The sequence below is a fragment of the Globicephala melas genome, chromosome 9, assembly GCF_963455315.2.
Source record: "Globicephala melas chromosome 9, mGloMel1.2, whole genome shotgun sequence".
Classification (NCBI taxonomy): domain Eukaryota; kingdom Metazoa; phylum Chordata; class Mammalia; order Artiodactyla; family Delphinidae; genus Globicephala; species Globicephala melas.
The window spans coordinates 29,858,357-29,873,745 of record NC_083322.1 but is presented as its reverse complement, the minus strand read 5'-3'; the positions used below and the strand labels follow the sequence as shown (position 1 = coordinate 29,873,745).

The 15,389-nt window shown below is 35.3% G+C and overlaps 1 long non-coding RNA gene across 8 annotated transcripts in view; it reads right to left on the bottom strand.

Moving 5' to 3' along the window:
• The window catches only part of LOC115853879 (uncharacterized), a 135,396-nt gene that overhangs the window by 6,353 nt on the left and 113,654 nt on the right, over positions 1-15,389 (bottom strand). For all 8 annotated transcript variants that reach the window (XR_011377717.1, XR_011377718.1, XR_011377720.1 and 5 more), the window contains one exon: positions 7,152-7,240. This is a non-coding gene — a long non-coding RNA (uncharacterized lncRNA). The remainder of the gene's footprint in view (positions 1-7,151; positions 7,241-15,389) is intronic.

Genomic DNA, 15,389 nt, shown 5'->3' with positions numbered 1-15,389 from the left:
AAAATAGTCTATTGTTCTAAACCTTTTTTATATAACATCTCCATAGGATTAAAAATAAACAAATCTGCTGACTTAGATAAGGATGTTTTTTATTTACCCTCTCTAGTTTAAATTTCCTCCTTTCAGTTTTAACTCAAGTCTAGAACCAGCCATACCCTATGTCCCTGACACCACAAAACATGAAACAACACAGATTAATTTATAAAACATCGATTATAAAATTCTGAAATCCACTAATATTTATCTTATAAGACATGGAAAATATAGCAAAGGGTAAAGAATACATTTTAAATAAACTCTAGTACCACTACTTGGAGAAGATAATCACTGGCATTTTTCTTTACTCTGGTGCACACACATACACACACTCACAGACACATATAAATACATAAACACATGCATGCTGCATTTTCATTTCCTGTTCTGAATCATTAAATATTCCTCAAAATATTATTTTGAGTGGCTACTAAATATATATTACTATTTATTTAAAAATTAATAGTTTATCATCTCTCCAGTGTTTAATTAAAATAAATAATAGTGTGATAAAATGCATATGTGAAAACTTCACAACCATAGCTTTTTATTTCCTGAACATAGATCAATTGATGAATTTTTGTTTAAAAGAGCATTAATAATAATTTAATGTTCTGATACAAAATGTGCAATAGCCCTCAAGAGTGTAAAAATGACACTGCCCTCAGCAGTTCCCTCGTACTTAAGCTTATTGCTTGTTTATAGTTCATACTTTCTGACATATATGTCCATATTCTTTGCCCATTTTAGCGTTGTGCTTGATGCTTTTTATTCAGTTTATAATGAATTATATGTAAAATGTAGAACATGCTTTTTGTGTAATAAAAACATTAATTATTTGTCATATATTTTCCCATTTGGAACAAAATTTCTTAGGCAGGAACATCCCCAGAGTGTTAGAGGGAGAGGAAAGCGGCCACTTGAGTGGAAAGGAATGAAGCAGATAATTTTAAAACATGATGTCTGAAGTGGTGGACTGAGGGCATATGGGCCTTGCAGGAAGTGTAAGATCATTAGCATTAACTTGAAGTAAAATGGGGAGCTACTGCAGGGTTTTGAGGAGAGGAGTCACTTAGCTTTTTAAAACATGACTTGACTCTGGCTACTGTCTTTTTTTTTTTTTGTAATTTTTATTGGAGTGTAGCTGATTTACAATGTTGAGTTAGTTTCAGGTGTACAGCAAAGTGAATCAGTGATACAAACACATATATCCACTCTTTTTTAGCTTCTTTTCCCATATAGGTCATTATAGAGTATAGAGTAGAGTTCCCTGTGCCATACAGTAGGTCCTTATTAGTTATCTGTTTGGCTACTGTCTTGAGAATAGCTTGTGAAGGAGGCAAAGTAAAAACAGAAAGACAAGTTAGGAAATATTATAGAAATCAGAGGAGAGATAATGTAGCCTTTTAGACTACGAGAGAAGTAGTGAAGGTGGTCAGAAAAAATCAGGCTCTGGAAATATTTTAAAGGTATCGCTGAAAGGATCATTGATTAGACATTTATTCTGATGTGATGTTGGCGATTATATATACAAGTCTGGATTTCAGGAGAAAAATCTGAGTTGGAGATGTAAATCTTAGAATTGCCGGCACAGAAGTAGTACTTAAAGCGCTGGGAATGAATGAGATCCCAAAGGGAACATAGGAGAACATGCAGTGAGCTCTGGGCCACTTTAACACTGAAAGGAAAGAAAGGAGGGAAGAGACAGCAAAGGAAGCTGTAAAAGGGGTGAAAAGTGAGGTATGAGGAAAGTCAGGAAAAATGGAAGAAGGTGAGTCAAAGAGAAGAGCTTGGGCAGCTGTGACAAATACTAATTGCAAGTCAAGTGTGCCACTGATTTAACAATGTGGACGCCATGACCACGGTGTCTGTGGAGCAATAGCCTAATTGCACTGGGTTTAAGTGAGAATTGGAGTGGAGGAAAGGAGGGTAGACAAGTTATTTTTACTGTAAAATGGGAGGGAAACAATGGGTAAATAGCAGGCAGGGAAAGTGGGTTTAAGTGAAACTTTATATTTCATTTCATACTTAGAATGGGAGCAATACAGTCTATCTGTAAGCTAATGAGAAGTACCTAGTAGAGAGCAGGCATTTGAATGTGTCAATTAAAAAAGCAAGATTCCATATATATGGAATCTAAAGAAAAAAACGTGGTTCTGAAGAACCTAGGGGCAGGACAGGAATAAAGACGCAGACGTAGAGAATGGACTTGAGGACACGGGGAGGGGGAAGGGTAAGCTGGGACGAATTGAGAGAGTAGCATGGACATATATACACTACCAAATATAAAATAGATAGCTAGTGGGAAGCAGCTGCATAGCACAGGGAGATCAGCTCGGTGCTCTGTGACCACCTAGTGGGGTGGGATAGGGAGGGTGGGAGGGAGACGCGAGAGAGAGGAGATATGGGGATATATGTATATGTATAGCTGATTCACTTTGTTATACAGCAGAAACTAACACACCACTGTAAAGCAATTATACTCTAATAAAGGTGTTAAAAAAAATCGCAGTATGAAATTTAGTGCAGATGTATAGAATTTGGTTTTACATAGGAATAAGAATAACGCCCTTTGAGCCATGAAGTCGGGGCAAATGCTGTAGGTGTGTAGAAACGGTAATGGGAGTCTGTGGAAATTGTGTTCTCACAGTGTCTGATCCTTATTCCTTGTTCATGTTTTTTCTTGAGTGAACATTCTAATTTTTGATGTATTGAATCTTACTAATCTTTTCTTATAGGATTTGCAGTTTTCACATCTTTCATTAAAACATCTTCCCTTACTCGATATGATTAAGATATATTCCTATACAGTTCACCCTTGAACAACACAGGTCTGAACAGCATGGATCTAATTATATGCCGATTTTTTTTTTCAGTAAATATGTACTGTAGGACTACAACATCCACAGTTGGTTGAATCTGTGGATGTGGAACCACAGATGCAGAGAGCCGACTGTAAAATTCTACATGGATTTTCGGTGGCACAGGACATCAGCTCCCCTAACCAGCCCCCCATGTTTGTTGTTCAAGGATCAACTGCACTTTATTCCATAAATTTTGCTTTTTACATTTAATTCTTTAATCTACCTGGATTGCACTTTTAGATTAATAAGTATAAAAGGTAGAAGAAACGTTAGTAATCTAATTTGAATTTTAAATACTAAAAATGTGTTTGGGGGATAATATACAAATACTGTCTCATAATAATACATTATGCCGTTTCATTTATTGTGGTTTATTTTCTTTTAATAAAGTCCTACACATATGTTGTTAGTTATTTTAGGTACTTAATTGTCTGTGTTAGTACTGTAGGTAGTATACTTTTTAAAAGTTATTTAAGTATCTGCTTAAAGTACTGAACTTGGAAGAATAAATCAGGAAGCATCTATATTTTCATCCAACAACTGCCCTTAAACTGTTTAATCTCCTTCCCTCCTCCCCCGCCCCTTGAATAGCTCCTGAGACAAAAGCCATCCCTTTCAGAACACTTTCAGTGACAATTACAAAACAAATTTTATCTCAGTAATTACAACTCACTATTCAGTATTAAAATGATGGTTCTAATAGTTCAATTGAAAATTTAAATCTCACTCTCAGGTCATAGATTTTCCCTTCCCCTGCCTCAGGGCTGACTTATGCCTTGGAGACCTGGAATAGAAGATTCTTTTACTGTTCCTTCCTTGTTCATTATTTTCCCAACCTCTCTGCAACTTCTGGGTTTCCCTTCCCTCTCCAAAGTAAGGGTGGTGTCAAAGCAAAGATTTCATTGGACAGAGTTAAACAGGCAAGGAAGATTTATTCAAGACTATTGCAATAGGGAAGAGAGGCCAGAGCCCAGTCTGAAATAAAGGGCTGGAGAGTTTTTAAGACCTGGAGTTGGGGAGTCTTAGGCCACCTGTGTTTGCTAATTGGCTTTGCCCAAGGGAAGAGTAAACTTTCTCTTCTCTTCATAAGAGGAAAGAGTTTTACAGCTTGGAGCAAGGCTCCCACTGAAGTCAGGCTCCGTCCTCCCACAGAGAGACCGGGAGATAGTTGCTCTATCTTCCTTGATGATTACATTTTGAAGGTTGGCTCCCAGATCCTTGAGAAAGACAGTTTAGGTTGTAAAACTGGCAAGAGGCTTTTAAAAAGATTTACATGTCAACGTGGCAGGGGAAGAATTTACAAGTACACTTTTTACTAAAGTAAATGTTTTAAGTGAAGGGAGGTCAGGGCCTTGAGTCAGGAAGAAACTTGTCTAAAATTTAATCGAGCTGAGGGGGAGATTAAGGCCATCTTGCTCAGGGGGTGCACGTTGCTCTTCCCTTTCTTTTGCCTTAGCCAAAATTTAGAGACAATAGGAAAATCCCTTTTTCATTTGTAACTTTTTCTAATTGTTTATGCTGGTGTTTAGAAATAAAATTGATTTGTGTAAATTGCCTTTGTATTAGTCCAGAAAACATATAGACCTCTTTTTTTTAGAATTGTTTCTAATCAAGTCTCTTGGGTTTCGTAGGTAATTATCTTGCCAGCAAATTATGACAGTTTTCCTTATTTGAGATTAATATTTCTTTTTTCATTTGATTTTTTACTTTCTGTGCTTACCAGCGCCTCCCTTATGATGTTCAATATATGCAGTGATGGAAGGCATTCTTTTCTTATGCCTGACTTTAAAGAGAATGCTACTAATATCTCACCTTTAAGAATGAAATCTGATGTAAGGTATTTGGTAGCATTCTACTGAAGAAGACAATACCTTTATATTTTTATTTTATTAAGAGCTTTTACCTAGAGATTACTTTTACAAAGGGATTTGCTCCCATTTTCGTAGGTTTGGAAATATTTATAAATTTAATATATTTAAAGTTAGCAATGTTTTTGTTCTCTATGCTTTTTTTCTTTTAGCTATTTATACATTTTTTATTTGGAGATGAAATAGAAATTCACTGATGCTTCAAGTAATTTTTAAATGTTATCTTTTACTTATAAATATTTAGTGCCTCTGGAATTAATGTTGGTGAATGCTGTGCCATAGGGCTCTAGTAATTTTCCTTATTTGTGATATCATTAGAATTATCTAGAACATGTGCTGTTATGATTTGTTTCTTGACACAGTTCTTTATAATACAATGGTGGATATCATACTGTGGAGCCTGAATACGCAGGTTCAGGATTTAGCTGCTCTACCTTTGCCTTTGTGTCTCTGGTGGATATTTAACCCCTTAGTGCCTAGTTTACTCATCTGTAAAGTTGAGGTAAGAATAGAAGTATGGCAGGGAAAATTCTAAAGATGTTCACCAAGGATTCTCACCTCCCAGTTATTCCATCAAATGCTAACCTAGATACTGCTCTGAAGGGACTTTTCAGATGAATTAAGGTTACAGAGAGATTATCCTGAATTATACAGGTGGGGTTAATGTAATTACTAGAGCCCTTAAAAGCAGAAAAGGAAGAAAGGAGGAGGAAGGTGGTCAAAGATATTTGGCTAAAGAAGCAGCAGAAGAGAGATGCAGTTGCAGGGAAAGTCAGAGAGATTCTGGGTATAAGAAGGACTCATTCCATGCTTGCTGGCTCTGAAAATGGGAAAAGAGGCCACACACATGTTATGGAATGTGGGCAGCCTCTAGAAGCTGAAAATGATACCTGGCTGAGAGCCAGCAAGGAAATGGAGACCTCAGTCCTACAACCACAAGGAAATTAATTTGGCCAACAATCCGAATGAATTTGGAGGTGGATTCTTCTCCAGAACCACCAGTAAGGAACACAGCCCCAAGACACCTTGATTTTAGGCTGGCAAAAGTCTTGTTTGACATCTGACATATAGAAACTGTGGATAACACATCTTTGTTGTTTTAAGCCACTAAATTTGAGGTAATCTGTCATGGCAGCAACAGAAAACTAATACCAGTGCATACATGAAAGAATTACTATGCATGTTAAATGAGTTCCTTTGTGTAAAATGCTAATAATAATACCTAGCTGGTATTAAGTGATATGTAAATTCTGACTGTTATTAAGCTACACCTATATTATTTCATTCACTCAGATCAGATCTTATTTATTATAGTGTTATAATACATATTAATATCTGGTATAAAATTACTGATACTATTTTTCTTTTAAAATATGTTCTTGGATATTCTCATTCATTTATCCTTCCTCATTCTGTCAAATTTAAATCACCATTGGAATTTCTATTACATGTATACATTTGAGTCTATCAATACATTTTTACTGATAAAATCATATATTTTATAACCAGATTGTTATATGCTTAGTATGTTTGTGCTTTCTCAAGAATTACTTTTGCTGTTTCTCTCACTCTGATATCCATGTTTATATTACCTGAAGTCAGCTTTCCTTTCATTTTCAAGGATACATGTTATATTTTGTTTCATTTCATTCTCTTTTTTGTATCTGTTATTTATTGCTGTCATATTATTAATACCCCATATTTAATATACTAATGCTCTGTCATTCTAAATATTTGTCTTTATTCTCTAGATTATAAGTGACAGTCCTACAGTTTTCCTCTATAATACTGATTCTAATTTATATAGTTTTCATTCAAAAATAAAGCAAGTTTTAGGAACTTTTTAGTTTTCCTTATAATATTTTCATATCCCAATGAGATTCCTCTTCCTCCCTTTCTCTCACTCTGTTCTTCATTTTTATCAAAACTTTTGATTTCATTGTGTTATCTCATCTTTTATCTACTCTTTATGGTCAGCATTTTCTTGAATTTTAAAGAATACACAATTATATTTTTCATATTTATCTTCATTGCTATTTTACTTTTTATGTTGACTTTTTATCGGTTTAATTACAAAATTCAGGTGTTCTTTGTTTCCCAATCTTAAATGGAAAGGGCTCCAGGGTGGCTTAGGTTTTGATATAAATAGCATGGGTAAATTATTTCTGCTCTCCTAATTCTTTGAGTCAGAAAATAATCTGGATTGTAAAATATGTGTACCCAACTGCCTGCTGTTTAACATTTCACATCTCACATGATTCTTCTGAAATTAAAGGGCTTTCATTTTTTCAATGATAGGAATTTATTACTGGAATATTTGAAGCAGGATGCGATCCTTTCCTTTTCAGAAACAGTACGTGAGCCACTGTAACCCATAACATACCAACACTCCAGCTTTTTCCGTCTCTGTCCTGCCCTATGATGGACTTCTCATCCTAGGGTGTAACAGGTCACTGGATGTCAAACTCAGCCCTGAAATGGAAATAAATGAGAACAAGAGCAGTTAGTGTAGTCACACTCTTGGGGAAGAAAACAGAAAGCTACTCCTATAAGGTGTATTCATGTATATTTTGGGTAGATAAAGGAATAGATATTTCCCCCTTCTAGTCTGGGAAGATTTGTTTGCTTTGCGATTGGTTGGAAATCTGCCATCATCTTCTTAAAGCTTTTCATTTTTTGCTTTAGGGTCTCATCTCTGTTATGGTTCAGAACTGTTTCTTTAGGGACCTGGCAAATCCTTGACCAGTGTTCACAGTTTTTAGTGTTATAACTTTGTATCTCTTGCTGTGTTTTCATGGGCATTTCAATGGGAATTTCGTAGCCTCAACTAGCAGTCGTTATTTCAAATTGTACTCAAATTTTTCTTTGTTTTTGCTATATGTTTCATCAAACGGTAGTTAGCAGAAAATCATGTGAGATTTTGGCAATAGATTGACTGCTGGTCTTTCCTTGTGAGGCTGAAATTTGGGGTACTATTTTGTATCTTTAAAGTATTTGAAATATTTTATGAAAACTGGGCAATGCAGTGTTTGGTAGCAGCTTATTTGATAATCATAAAAACGAAAATGTGATGAATAAGAAAAATGAAACTGAAATTCAGAATTTAAGGTAACTCATCCTTCCATCTATTTTCAAATTATTTGTTCACAAAAAGAAGATATTTTTGACATACTGCCATGTTTAGTCATAGTTTTCAGGAGAGAAGTCCTTTATGTGTTATGTGTCAGTAATAAACCAGCATAACTTTTTTTTTTTTAAGAAGATGTTCGGGGTAGGAGTTTATTAATTTATTTATTTTTGCTGTGTTGCGTCTTCATTTCTGTGCGAGGGCTTTCTCTAGTTGTGGCAAGCGGGGGCCACTCTTCATCACAGTGCGCGGGCCTCTCGCTATCGCGGCCTCTCTTGTTGCGGAGCACAGGCTCCACACGCGCAGGCTCAGTAGTTGTGGCTCACGGGCCTGGTTGCTCCGCAGCATGTGGGATCCTCCCAGACCAGGGCTCGAACCCATGTCCCCTGCATTAGCTGGCAGATTCTCAACCACTGCGCCACCAGGGAAGCCCCAACCAACATAACTTGATGGATAATGATATGAATGTCCACAGGCTGTGTCTTATTTTGGTGATGTTTTTCCAGTGCAATGCAACCACATAATAAAATTCTATATGTATGCCGACTAGGAGACTACATGTTATTAAACTCATTTTGAACAGCTGACATCAAGAAAGTCTCAAATGTTCTGACCTGTTTTAAGTAAGTCACAAAGATATTTCTCTCCCAATTTCTCAGTTCCTATTATTGTTTTTCTATCTTATTCTTTTGAAAATAATTGACTTTCATGCCTCCTTTCATCTTTTTAAAAGCTGAATGAGAGCCTTTAAAAGAAGCAGACTGGGTAAAAAAAAGAGAGAGAGAGAAAATGCTTCAAAGAAACAGTAAAGCATGATTTGAAACTGTCACAGCACTGGGAACTGCTGAAAGACAGAAATGTACTCAGGCTTATTTAGAGCTGCCTGCATGGACCACGACTCCTCCAGTAACTCCTTTGGAGACTTATAAGCAGCGATGCATTCACTAAATCACAGCTTTGAACCCCAGTCAAAGAAATGTCTCTCCTTCAGTGCAGCACTGCCAGTATTTGGCATCCACTCGGCTAGCTTTTGACCCTTTCCTCTAAGACAGACCTCTTATTTATATCATGCACTCCTGTCTCATGCACTCCTCTCTCTAAAATCACAAACAAAGGAAGGGAAAAAGGAAATATATCAGGATTTTTGATGGGAGGAACCATTCAGTGCTCTCTCCTTCTCTTTGCTCAACTCATACCCAGTCCAAGTCACAACCACAGGATATAGACATGAAATGTTATTAACCACCTGGAAAATATACAGTAGCCATATAAATAAACAGAAGATGAAGTAGATTTGTTTTCATGCCCATAGAGCATGATCTTTTTTATCTACTGATAAGCAACAGGAAGCTGAGCACACAGGGCTTTAAGTAACCACCACTTTATGTTTTGTGAGGCATAACTATGGGCACAGGCACACAGGTGATTCTTCTGTTCCATTGGGCATCAGCTCCTCAGTAATCATATTTTTCTGGCACCTAGATTGATCTGGATGGTCTGAGATGATTTTACTCATCTGTCTGGCAACCTTGGGAAGGAAGGAAAGGCTGAAGGCTGAGCTCAGCTAGACCCCTCTGTGATGTAGTCGTAGGGCCTCTCCAAGTGATCTCCCCAGCCAAGTAGTTGGACATCATCCATGGTGACTCAGACTTCCAAGAGACTAAGATAGTACTTGCTACATGTTTTAGAGCTTAAGCACAGAGTGTCACCCTTATTCATCAAAGCAGTCTTGAGCCAGCCCAGATTCAAGGAAAATAAGAATATACTACAGCTCTCAACAAAAGGGGAATTAAAGAATTTGTGGCATCCTGTTACCATCTCAGGACACCATATATTTTCAGGGCTTAATAATAATATATGGAATAGTTAGTGTCCTTCAAGTTAGTTCCCCACGTGTGCACTAGGCTCAGTTCAGTGCTTGTTAATGCAGTGCTGCAGGTGACAGACAGGAATTCACATTTCAGTACAGTCACTCTGTACTGTGTGTGTGCACACACATGCAAGCAAGTCTCCCCCCCCCCAAATCATCTATGTTACAGAGTAAATTTGAGGCAGCTAGACTGAGTTCCAAAGCATTTTAAAGTGGTATGCAATAAGAGTCAAAGAAGATCATTTCTCTCTAGGGAACAATATGTCATAAGCACCGTACATTCAGCAGTGGGTGGGTTAATCACGTGTTATTTTAAAATTATAAATGTAAATCAAATTGCCAGTGGTTGATGAACCCAGGCATAACTTCTCTGAGCTCATCATCTGCTCTATCTTTAGGCAAAGACATTGGTGGTGAAGGCTGCAAAACGAGAGCTAGTAACGTTGAAAGTGGTAAATCATGATAAAAAGAAGAAAATAGAGTATTCTTGTCTACATGACTATAAAAGAATAGAATTATTCAAAGGAAAAAAGAGGGAGGGAAACGTGAAAGAGAAGGATGAAAGCAAGCGGAGGGGAGGAAAAATACGAAAAGGGAAAAGAGGTAGAGAAGGAAACACTTTTCTAAAGAAGAGGTAGAGAAAGGAAACACTTCTCCTAGATACTTTCTTCATCTCAGATACAAATAATTTGTGTCCTGCCGACTATCCACCAACACAAAATACGCTTTGCTGCCATGACGGCTATCCCCAGGTAAATTATTTTAAGCTGCTTATTAACTACTAAAAGGGAAGAATTGCTTTGTTTACTTCATGGCCTTTCAAGTACTTGACATAATGTTAGGAATTGTATACATATTAAAGCCAGGTTACATGAAAGAAAGATAATTCAATCTAAACATATGCCCAGGTTGGGATATAATGAATAGATCACAGGTATTGGCTTTATTATTACATTAAATGTACCACTTTATATCACCTTTGTAGATATCAAAGTAAAGCAATGAAAAAATTATTAAAATAATTAGATATTTTGTCTTAATAACTAGATATTTCATCCTAATAACTAGATAAAAGGTCCTTTTCACTTCCTTGATAAAAACTTGCAAACTTGGTTAAGGATATGTCTAAGATGGGAAGGTATTCGCATATATCTAATGAACATCACACTTATATTTAGAACTAGTCTTTTTTTCCCCATAATGCACAGTTTCCCATATTCATCACAATGCCTATGACATACACAAAGCCATCACTGCCCTGTGACATAACACTACCCATTACTGTAGCAAAATTGTGACTTGTTTTCAGGCCTCTCTTTTAGGAATCTAGAGTGAGGTTGCCATCTTAAGAAAGGCTATTCTAAGAATCTCAGGCCATTAAAAACAAATCTACACAGATTTGTTTCGGGATTCCAAAGGATCTTCAGCTGAACATAAAGAACACCTTGTGAGTGTAGATTAAGAAATACATCACCTCTAATTATACATTATTTGTCTTTTATAATGTATCATATAAATATATAAATTTTAGGAACATACACATCAAAATCTTATGCAAACCTAAGAATGTAGCTTGACACGTATTACTGTGAAATTATATGTCTGATAGAAATGATTCCTGGCAAATAGTTATCTTGTTTATATGACCATGATTTTGTACTTGTTTTGTCAGTTTCTGGAATCAGTTGTATATAAATATTTTAAATAATCTTCATGTGAAACTATCAAGTTATAAGAGCTTTATAGAAACACTATTTACTATAGAATTTAACTAGAGCCTCTACTTCTCGTGTGTGAGTGTGTGTATGTGTGTGTGTGTGTGTAGTATATGTAGTAATTTCCTTGGAATGCCTCAGGGTTTATTAGTGCTATAATATTATGCACCTTATCAGTGGTTCAAAATGTTTATCCAAGGCAATCTGCATCGTATATTTCAAAGAAGAAGAAACAAGAAAGACTATATTTATATAGCACTGTTGTTCTATTAAAGCTATTCCTGGAAGGAAGGGTCTCCACTATTTATTTAGAAATTTATGATTTTTCAATATTTGTTTATTGTTTCAGAGAAAAACAAAAGAAGACAGAAATTTCTTTAACTTATTATACATACTTCTCATAAATGTATCTTCTCCAAAATTCCCTATTATTTGTATATAAGAAAGACACTTTATATAGGGTATTTCTGAAACTGTGTGTTTTGGGCATGCTTACCCCTACCAAGCACCAACTTCAACAGAATTATCACTGTATTTAAAGCTTTCCTCAACCAGTTTCAATTGCAGAACATTCTCGATTAAATTTGAGAATAATTAAAATACCTTTTTTTCTCCCCTAAACTCTGCAGCTAACTCACTATCAAAATTTAAATATGTGGGAGAAAAATGTATGCAGAAATGGCTTGATAGCAAATAAGAAAATTAAAGTACTAATATAATAATTTCAAGATATTTAAATTAATGCTTAAATTAAGTCCATGCATATACACTTTGGACAGATAAGGTAGTGCATATTTCGTATCTGGTGTTATGGTACGTGCTGGAGATTTAATAATTATACATATGCTCTGTACACAGCTTATGAGATTTCCTAAGAGAAAAGATATATCCAAGTTGAATCAAAGTATATTCTTTGGTGACATGAACTATTTCTAATATTATTCTTTAATTCTAAAAGAGTAATAGTTTTTGCAGGTTACATCAAGAATCAAAACAAATGGTAAAATTAAATCACTACTCCTCTCAAAGTCAGAAGAGTTTAATTATCACTTAATCGAACATATAATCCACTAATCATTCTACATTATCCTTGACACATAAAAATTCAACTGTTTAATTCAAGAGCAGTCTTTCTTTTTTTTTTTTTTTTGGCTACCTATAGGGGAAAGTTCTTACTTAAAATGAACAAAAACCTGCTGGTTGTCATTCCCAGGTTCGTGGGGGAGGGGAGTGTAGACAACTTAACTATCTAAATCCTAAATATTTTATTATCTATATCTCTTAAGTATATAATCATTTGCTTTTTATTTTAACATCTTTCTTTCCCACTGGAATATAATTTCCACAAGAGTAAGGATTTTCTTTTGTTGACTGCTGTTTTCCAAACATTTAGAACAGATCTTTCCCACTAAAGGTGTTCCATAAATAATAGATGAATAGATAAACAGATACAGTATCACAAGTATAAAGTAGAATGTGGCAGATGCTGTTGAAGAAGCAGCACATTGCCTTGGGCCATGTGAGTTCACCTGTTGCTACAGACTTTTTCCAACATGCTGACCGCATCTGTCTCCCTTCACTGCCTGAGGGCTTTCTCCAGAACCAAGGGAGCTTACTCCCCACCCTCAGATGAATTCTGTAGTGTGGTGGATTTATCACCCTTGAGAGCAGTGCTCCACCAATGCAGGATGAGAGTTAGTAGATAAATGCTAGAGTCTACCTTCCCTCGGGCAAAACAATTCTGGGAGTTTTTCCACAATAGTTTTCAGACCTTCCCCACACCCCGGGAGGATTGATTGAGCCTTAGTTGTCCTGAATTAGGAAGAGAACAAATTTGGGAGTCATCAAAATGCTACATTAAAATAACTTGTTCAATACTTAAACAAAAAGTACTAATAGATTTCAGGTATGTTTTGTGCAGCAACGTGCATCATCTTTAGACTTTATGTCAGTGCCCGTCACCCTGCCATTCCTAAGTGCCCTTTTGGGTTTAAACTGTAGAGAAGAAGGCATCTTATACAAAACATAGAGTTATCATTTCATATTTAACAGTTATCTTTCCCAAAGCTTAAATAATTATATTTCAACACAGTTAAAACAATGAAATCTTTAATCTTGTATATTTCTTATCAACAAGGATTTCCAGACTTTGTGTATAAACATTACAAATATCATTTTGAATATTAGTTGTTTTCAGTGAGTTCAACTATGTTTGATTTTTGAAATATCTCTTCTTGAAAAGATAAACTTTAAAAAAGTGATGTGGAGTAACTCATTTTAACTTAAAATGAGGAACATCAAAACTGACATGTTTTTGCATATATATAACTTAGTGGTACTTATTGCTATTTGGTGTGTTTATTTTGTGTGATTTTGTAAAATAATGCATAATGAGATCTGTCTTTTCCATTATCAAAAACATATTATTAACTAACCCATGTGATGAAAAGTGAAGAGGGATTCTACATTTGGTGACAGATTCTATCTTAACATTTCTTTATGTATATGCTACGTAAGAAGGTACTATTAAAATGACTATGCCTTGTTGCTAAATCAAATGACCGTAATGGGTTCAAGCCCCATAATACAGTGTCTGAAAAAAACAAAGTCTATTTTTCTGTACTAGTTCTAAAGACAATTCTGTTCTACACGGACATTCGGAGACTCAGATATCTTCCATCATTTTGCAGCCACATCCCGCAAACCATTTTCATGTCTCAAAGCTGTATCACCATTGGTTCTAATTATTATGTCCTTCTTGAGGACTAAACACAGAAGTAGAAACATCTCTTCTGCTCACATTCCACTGACAATCACTTAGTCATACAGACACACTTCACCTCAACGGAAGTGAGACATAGAGTTTAACCATGTTACCAGAAAGAAGGGAAGACAGTTTTTGGAGGACCACTCACTATTCCCTAAGGAAATGGTTAGGGCTTAGTCGCTTATAAGTATAAAACCATTTCGTATAATTAGAATTCTTGAGATTGGTATAAGTTTAAAAGACAATATATATTGTATTCATCCCCACTGGGTTTGCTTAACAAGTGATGTTTGACCAGTTCTTATGAACAAGAATTTTAATTTCTAATATACAACTCAAATCTAGTTTATGACATAATTTAATATAATATTGATGTAAAGTAATCAGTAACCTGTCACATTCAAGGAAGTTTAGAAGCACAACATCTCATGGAGGCATGTATAACTGCTTGAACATATATTTACTTCAGAATTATTACAGAATCATTCTGATTCATAACCATTGCTAGATTTTTTTTTTTTGCAAAAGCTGAGATTTAGAAATTGCAATTATTGCACACATTCCTCCCTGGTTATAAAATTAATGGCACTGAGCCCATGCTCAGCAAAGACAGCTTCATTTTTCAGTGATCTTATGTGTACATTAATAACATAACAAATAAAAATCCCAAACCCTCTCCTATTACTGCTCCTTAGAGAGATGAAAATGCCTAGTAATTTCATCTTTCAACACAGCATAATATAAAGTTGGTGAAATTGATTAGCCAAACAAACAATATTGTTAGAAACATTTACCTGATCTGGATATTATCATAAACTTTAAATATCTATCAGTATAATTATGATTATTATTTAATAATAATTGTCTCAGCCTTTCAGAAACAAGCTTCTTTGCACTGTTCTATTATGTGGAGATTGAAAACTATATAAAATTGATGATTTATGTACAAAACCATTAGCATTAATTTTACAAAACAAGGCCCAAATGAGTCAACTTTAATAGTTTCATCTAGCTTAGTGAAATACGTTTCAATAGTACTTATTTTTGAAAGAAAGTAGGCTAATGGCCAGGACATAAAAATGCAAGGGTATTTATCTAGTTTACTAGGTATGTATGTAGATTTACTAGGTATATAGATTGTA